We start from the raw sequence: 7,196 nt of genomic DNA on the forward strand, positions 1-7,196 counted from the left end.
TTGGTGATGACTTTTAAGATTTTAAAATCATTTAAAAGTCTTAAAAGCATTTTATTTGCCAATCAAACTTTAATGACTTTTTTATTTTTTAAAGTTTCTACAGCCACTTTAATTTTTTCTTTTTTTATTTCTTTTCTTTTTTGAAAGCTTCAAAATGAAGCTGTAAAACTTTTAAAACTAATAAATTTACAAAAAAAAAATTTTCTTTCTCCATCATAATTAAAAACTCTATATAATTTTATATATATTTTAATACAAACATTTTTTTATAGATTAACTATTAGTATTTTTTTCTCTTTCTTTTGATATCTACTTCTCTTCACAAATTTATTGTTTTTATCATCACCTCTGTATTTTCTTATAATTTTGTTTTTAATAAAATTACAGTCACTGTTTTCAAAGTTTGTTTTTTAACAATCAGATTTTAACAGTTAAAGTATCTACAGCCAAAGTCTCTACAGCCAAATTTTATACAGCCAAACTTTTACAGTCAAAGTCTCTACAGCCACAAATAACAGTCGTTACCAATCGGAGCCTAAATTAAGTTTTCTGAGCTACATATTTTGGTTTTTGAATAGTTATAAGTAAATACACAAAACATAACCTGAATTTATAAGAATGTATTCTCGATTACTTGATAAGAATTTTAGTATATATTTTATTTATCTTTTTACAAATTTTAAATCAGTTGAAATTAATTTGACATAAAATAAAATTATTACTTATGAAATTATAGAATATAGAAAAATTATATTTAATATAATATTCAGATTAAATTGAAATCCGCTATAAAACAAAAATTTCCAGATTAAATTGTTTTTTTTATGTGTGGGTTATTATTTATTATTTCAATCTTGTCAGTAAAGATCTTACAATTGTTTCACAATCCACGTAGTTATGCATGTCTTAATCTAGTATGTATATAAAGGTGCAGTATATATTTTACTATGTTATATTTGAGATATTTTCTTTTTATATTAAATTATCATTTAATTTTCTTAGAAGAAAAAAATCGAATATCATTTATTATAGTTTGTAATTATATATTATATTTTAATGTTCTAAAAACCTTAAATAGATTGAAAAGCCTTAATTAGTTTAAATATCTACAATATATTATTTATCATAGTTTGTAAGAAAAAAATCAAATATCATTATCATAGTTTGTAAGTAATATTAGATTTTCATGTTATGAAAAAATCCTTAATTAGATTAAAAAGCCTTAATTGGTTTAAATAGCTACAATATTTTTTTTTATAGTTTGTAATTTTTTTGATAATTAAAAAGCCTTAATCAGTTTGAATATCAACAATGTATTATTTATTATAGTTTATAAGGAAAAAATCATTATCATTTATCATAGTTTGTAAGTAATATTAGATTTCCATGTTATGAAAAATCCTTAATTGTATTTAAACACCCTAATTAGTTTAAATAGCTACTTTATTATAGTTTGTAAGTATTGTATATTTGAAGCTGAATCACATCACCATTATCATATCTAAGCATTTGCTTTTGGAGCGTTCCTAATTAATCTGTGCCAAATTGTGTTTTCCTTTTAACGAAAATGGAACAAAAAGGGTATGAAACTTTGTGTCGTCCATATATAACTTCTGTGAACCTAAAGATCTTTATTTTTTGTTATTTTGATATTTATCATACAGCAAAACTGGTAGTGAAGGTTTGAGAAATGGAGATGTTGTAAATGAGGACATGATCAGTGAGTTGCCTGAAGATTTGCTTCTTCATATATTGTCTTCACTTCCAACAGAAATTGCTATAACCACTAGCGTTTTGTCTAAACGTTGGAGATCTCTTTGGGCGTTGGTGCCAAATCTCAAGTTTGATTCTGAGTATCATAATAGATTTTCAGAGAATGTTTGCAGATCTTTACTTTTACATAAAGCTCCGGTTCTAGAGAGTTTGCATTTGAGAGTTGAAGATCAGCGTGATGCTTCGGATGTTGGGGTATTGGTTGGAATTGCTTTTGCACACAATCTACGTAAATTGGTACTCACTGTTGCATTTCAAGATGAAAGCTCAGTAAGATTTCCGAGTGTTTTGTGTAGTTTCAATAATACAATAGAGATCTTGAAGCTGAAGGGTTCAATTCTTTTGGACCTTCCTTCTTGGGTTGTTTCAAGTCCCTGAGAGAGCTGCACCTTTACTATGTACACTTCAAAGACGAAAAATCTGTTTGCAACCTTTTATGTGGCTGCCCTAGTCTTGAAGATTTGGTCGTGCATATATCTGACAATGTGGAGACCTTCACTGTTGCGGTGCCATCGTTGCAAAGACTAACCATATATGATAGTTACCCAGAAGAAGGTAAGGGAGGCTATGTAATAAATGCTCCTTCTTTGAAATACTTGAACCTTAAAGGGAACCATAGGCTTGAGATTTGTCTGATTGAGAATGCGCCAGCGCTGGTGGAGGCTAAAATCAGTAACGTTTCTTATAAAACTAATGAAAACATTTTGGAAACTCTAACTCACGCCAAACGTATTTCCTTAGACTTATCACCCTTACAGGTAATTTTTAGATTTAAGAATTTTCACATGGTTTTATATGTAATTGGGCTGACATATTGTTTTGTTTACCAATGATGTCTCGTGCACAAGATTAAGTATCCTATTGGTAAAATCTTCGATCAGCTTTTATATTTGGAGCTGCGTACAAATAGAAAAGAGTGGCGAAAGCTACTTTCGCACATGCTCGATAGATCTCCTAAATTACAAATCCTAAAGCTCATCGACGTAAGCCATTTCATTCATTAGGATATTCTAAGCTCTACTTTCATGTAATTTGATGATCTAATATTTACACATTGATTGCTTTGGTCGCAGCCATATCACTATTATAGCAAAGATAGTCTGATCGGCCAGGAATGGAATCAACCGAAATGTGTACCAGAATGTTTGTTGTTCCATCTTGAAACATTTTTGTGGACAGGATACGAATGGCAACTAGAAGATGAGAAAGAAGTGGCTACGTACATTCTAAAGAACGCAAGACGCTTGAAGAAAGCAACTCTCTCCACAAAACCCATCGAATCTAGAAAGCTCGTGGAGTTGGAAAAGATACGTCAGATGCTCAACGAGTTGACTATTGTGGTTAGGGCTTCAAATTCATGTCACCTCGTGTGTGAAGCTGATACCTACTCTTGGAATTGATATGATACTTTTCTTTTCAATTAGGATTTCTATTTTGTGGATTCATAAAACTGGTAGGATATTATTAATTATTAAAAATATCTACAAATTCTTCTCCAGACTCTTTATGCAATTGCTTGATCCTTTTATATACTAATAAACACAAGTAAATAGCTGAATCTGATCACCTTAGACAGCGTTTGCATTTGCGTTTGGAGCGTTCCTAATTAATCTGAAGCAAATCGTAGTCTCTATTCAACAAAATGGAACAACGTCATATGTTTCATTTATGTTTTGCTCTTATTCCGTTTCCATGGTTTTCATAGTTGCAAGCGTTCCAACTAATAATATAAATACCGATAATTGCTTATGAACATTAGATCTGTTTACCATAATTTTTCATAATATATTTTATACTTATAATCGTTAATGTTTTTTTGGGTTACTTGATTCATTATGACTTTTACTTTGATATTTTTTACTTAAAAATTTATTTGTCATATTTTATCATAAGTTTCCATTTTGATGGTTATGCTTTTTTATTAACAGTTATATAATATGTTCAATATTTATGTAGTTTTTGGTCATAGTTGGTTTTCTATCTTTTCCAAGACAACTTTAAGTTTATTTGTAACCTATACTTTCAAACTATTTTATTACTTTCAAATTTTATCATGATATATAATTTTAAATTTTAAAGTTTTATTATATATATTTTTAAAAAAAATATTTTTCTGTGACATTGCAAGGGATCTGAGTTCTAATACAAGTAGAATTATAAATGAGAATGCAATATTTGGTAGAAACAGAGTACTTTTTTAATCCTTTTTATGGAGACTGGTAGTTATGTTGTTGAATTTATTGTTTTAATTGTTTAATAGGTACTCACAAAAATAGATGTCAAAGCCAAAAATAAATCTATAAAATACTGCTATTCATTGTCTAAATTTTTTTCTCCTTTTTTTTTTTTTTTAACTAGTTTTCAAAGGAGACCGAGATAATAGAATGGGAAAACGCCAAGATTGATCAGTGACCGCTTGTGTTTTCCTATTCTTGTCTCTGGCATCACAAGTCCATTGTACGAGCCAAACACATTTGTCCCGGTCTAAGCTAGGAGTTCGTTCGTTATGTGACAATGTGCTTCCTCGCGTGCTATCGCCAAAGAAAAAAGATCTAATCAAGGAGCTCCCCGGACAACCTTCTGTCGTTAGTTTCAGACAGTATGGCGGTTATGTGGCTGTAAACGAAACAGCTGGTCGATATTTATACTATTATTTAGTGGAAGCCATCAAACCCTGTGACTCTACTCCTCGTGTGATCTGGTTAAACGGAGGTACACATAGATAATATGTATCCCTCTACGTACAAACTCTTTTTATACTGGAACTATTTATATTTCTATAATCAGACTCTTCTAAAAAATTGAAATGATGAGTCTTTTAGCTACTATCTAATTTTTGATGAGGAAGTATTTTTTTGTCATAATCATTGAGACTTAAACGAGTATATACTTAAAAAAAGAAAAAAAAAAAAAAATAAAAATAAAACAGGACCGGGCTGCTCATCTCTAAACGGTGGGGCATTTCAAGAGCTTGGTCCATTCCGAGTACATGAGGACCACACGCTATTCCGCAATCCTTATTCATGGAACAACGGTACATACATACACTACAAGAAAACAAGGTCATAACTGACGGAATTTCTGACGGTCAACATTCTGTCGGTAATTACCGACGGTATACTGACAGCTTTCTGACGCCTTAAGAGTTTGTCAGTTTTCCGTCGGAAATTTACCGACAAACATAGTCCGTCAGTAATCTGTCAACATTTCTGACGGATTACCGACAAACCACTACCGTCCGCACTTTCCGTCGGAATATCGTCGGTAAATATATCCGTTGTTGTTGTCGCTTGTATATTATTCGATTTCCGACAGATTTCCGACAGGAATTAATTTACAGCCGTCAGAAATCCGTCCGCAAACTTATCCGTTATTATAGCCGTTTTGATTATTCGCTTTCCGACGAATTTCTGACAAGTTAAATAAATATCCGTCGGAAATTTGTCGGTAAATATATCCGTTAATGAAGCCGTTGTATAGCCGTTGAAAATTTCAAAATTACTGACGGATTACTGACGGATTACTGACGGATACGAAATTTACTTTTTCTATAAAAACGAACCACTCCTTCTCATACTCTCACTCATTTTTTCCAAAAAATACAAAAAATGTCTTCTTCTTCTTCTTATTTTCGATCGTGGATGGACGGACCGATGCTCGATCCAGAATCAAATTTATTGAATGATGAGTATGCTCGTGGTGTAGGCGAGTTTATGGAGTTGGCATGTCAACAACAGATCGTTCTTCAAACCCGTAAGTTGAAATGTCCATGTTCAATTTGCCGGAATTCTCACAATATTAGGATTGATTTAGTATGGGGTCATCTTTATTCGAATGGTTTTATGCCGGGTTACAAAATTTGGTTTCTCCATGGTGAAAGACCAGAGTATATTAGTTCTAGCGAACCATATATTGTTGATAGCGTAGAGGAACCTAGAACAGAAGTAGATTATGGTGTGGGTACTGTTGAGATGGTGAATGATGCATATAGGGAAAACATGCAATCGATGGGTCAAAATGTTGATAGGTTAGAGGAACCTAATGCAGAGGCATGCAAGTTTTTTTCTATGTTGGACGCAGCTAAGCAGCCGTTATATGAAGGTTGTAGGGAAGGTCATTCGGCTTTATCATCTGCAAGCAGATTGATGACCATAAAGACGGACTACAATTTGGCTGAGGAATGTGTGGATGCGATAACAGATTTTGTGAAAGACATTTTGCCTGAAGATAATCATTTTCCAGGTACATATTACGAGATTCAGAAATTGGTCGCCGGTCTTGGTTTGCCGTATCAAATGATAGATGTATGCGAAGATAATTGCATGATCTATTGGAGAGAAGACGAAGATAGGACAAGGTGTCGATTTTGTCAAAAACCAAGATATCAGGAAACAGGCGGTAGGGTTCCAGTTCCATATAAGCGGATGTGGTATTTACCGATCACAGAAAGGCTGAAGCGATTATATCAATCTGAGCGTACGGCTGGTCCAATGAGATGGCACGCAGAACATAGATCAAACGGAGAGATTACGCATCCTTCAGATGCAGAAGCATGAGGCATTTCCAATCTGTGTATCCAGATTTTGCGTATGAGCCAAGAAACGTGTACCTAGGATTATCTACAGATGGTTTCAACCCATTTGGAAAGCATGGAAGGCAATATTCGTTGTGGCCAGTAATCGTAACACCTTATAACTTACCGCCATCTTTGTGCATGCGTCGAGAGTTTCTTTTCCTTTCGATTTTGGTTCCCGGTCCAGATCATCCAAAGAGATCTCTTGATGTGTTTCTGCAACCGTTGATATATGAGCTAAAAATGTTATGGGATCATGGTGCTACAGCATATGACGTTTCAACCAAGCAGAATTTCCAGATGCGTGCAGCACTTATGTGGACGATTAGTGACTTTCCAGCTTATGGGATGTTATCTGAATAGTCAACTCATGGAAGGTTAGCGTGTCCGTACTGTCAAGATAACACAGATGCGTTCCAGTTGAGGCACGGACGTAAAACGAGTTGGTTTGATTGTCACAGAAGATTTCTACCAGCTCGTCACCCTTACCGGTGTTCGAGGACATTGTTTTGGAAGAATAAGCAAGTGGTTGATGCACCACCTCCTGAAGTCGACGGAAATATTTTACTGGAACAGTTAAGAGATTTTGGAGCAGAGAGGACTACAGATTGTGGTGGTAATGGACATGTTGTTGTTTACGGTGCTGGCATCAATCACAATTGGTATAAACATAGCATTTTTTGGGTGTTGCCTTATTGGAAAGATCTTTTGTTGAAACATAATCTAGATGTCATGCACGTCGAGAAGAACGTCTTCGACAACCTCATGAACACTGTTCTAAATGTCCCGGGAAAGACAAAAGATAATTTGAAGTCTAGATTAGATTTGCCAGATATTTGTGATCGCGATC

General features: G+C 33.5%; 2 pseudogenes; both read left to right on the forward strand.

The window, feature by feature from the left end:
* Positions 1,568 to 3,173, forward strand: LOC104715452 (annotated as a pseudogene).
* LOC104711405 overlaps positions 4,158 to 7,196 on the forward strand; it is a 10,642-nt pseudogene continuing 7,603 nt past the window's right edge.

Source organism: Camelina sativa, chromosome 9, assembly GCF_000633955.1.
Source record: "Camelina sativa cultivar DH55 chromosome 9, Cs, whole genome shotgun sequence".
NCBI lineage: Eukaryota > Viridiplantae > Streptophyta > Magnoliopsida > Brassicales > Brassicaceae > Camelina > Camelina sativa.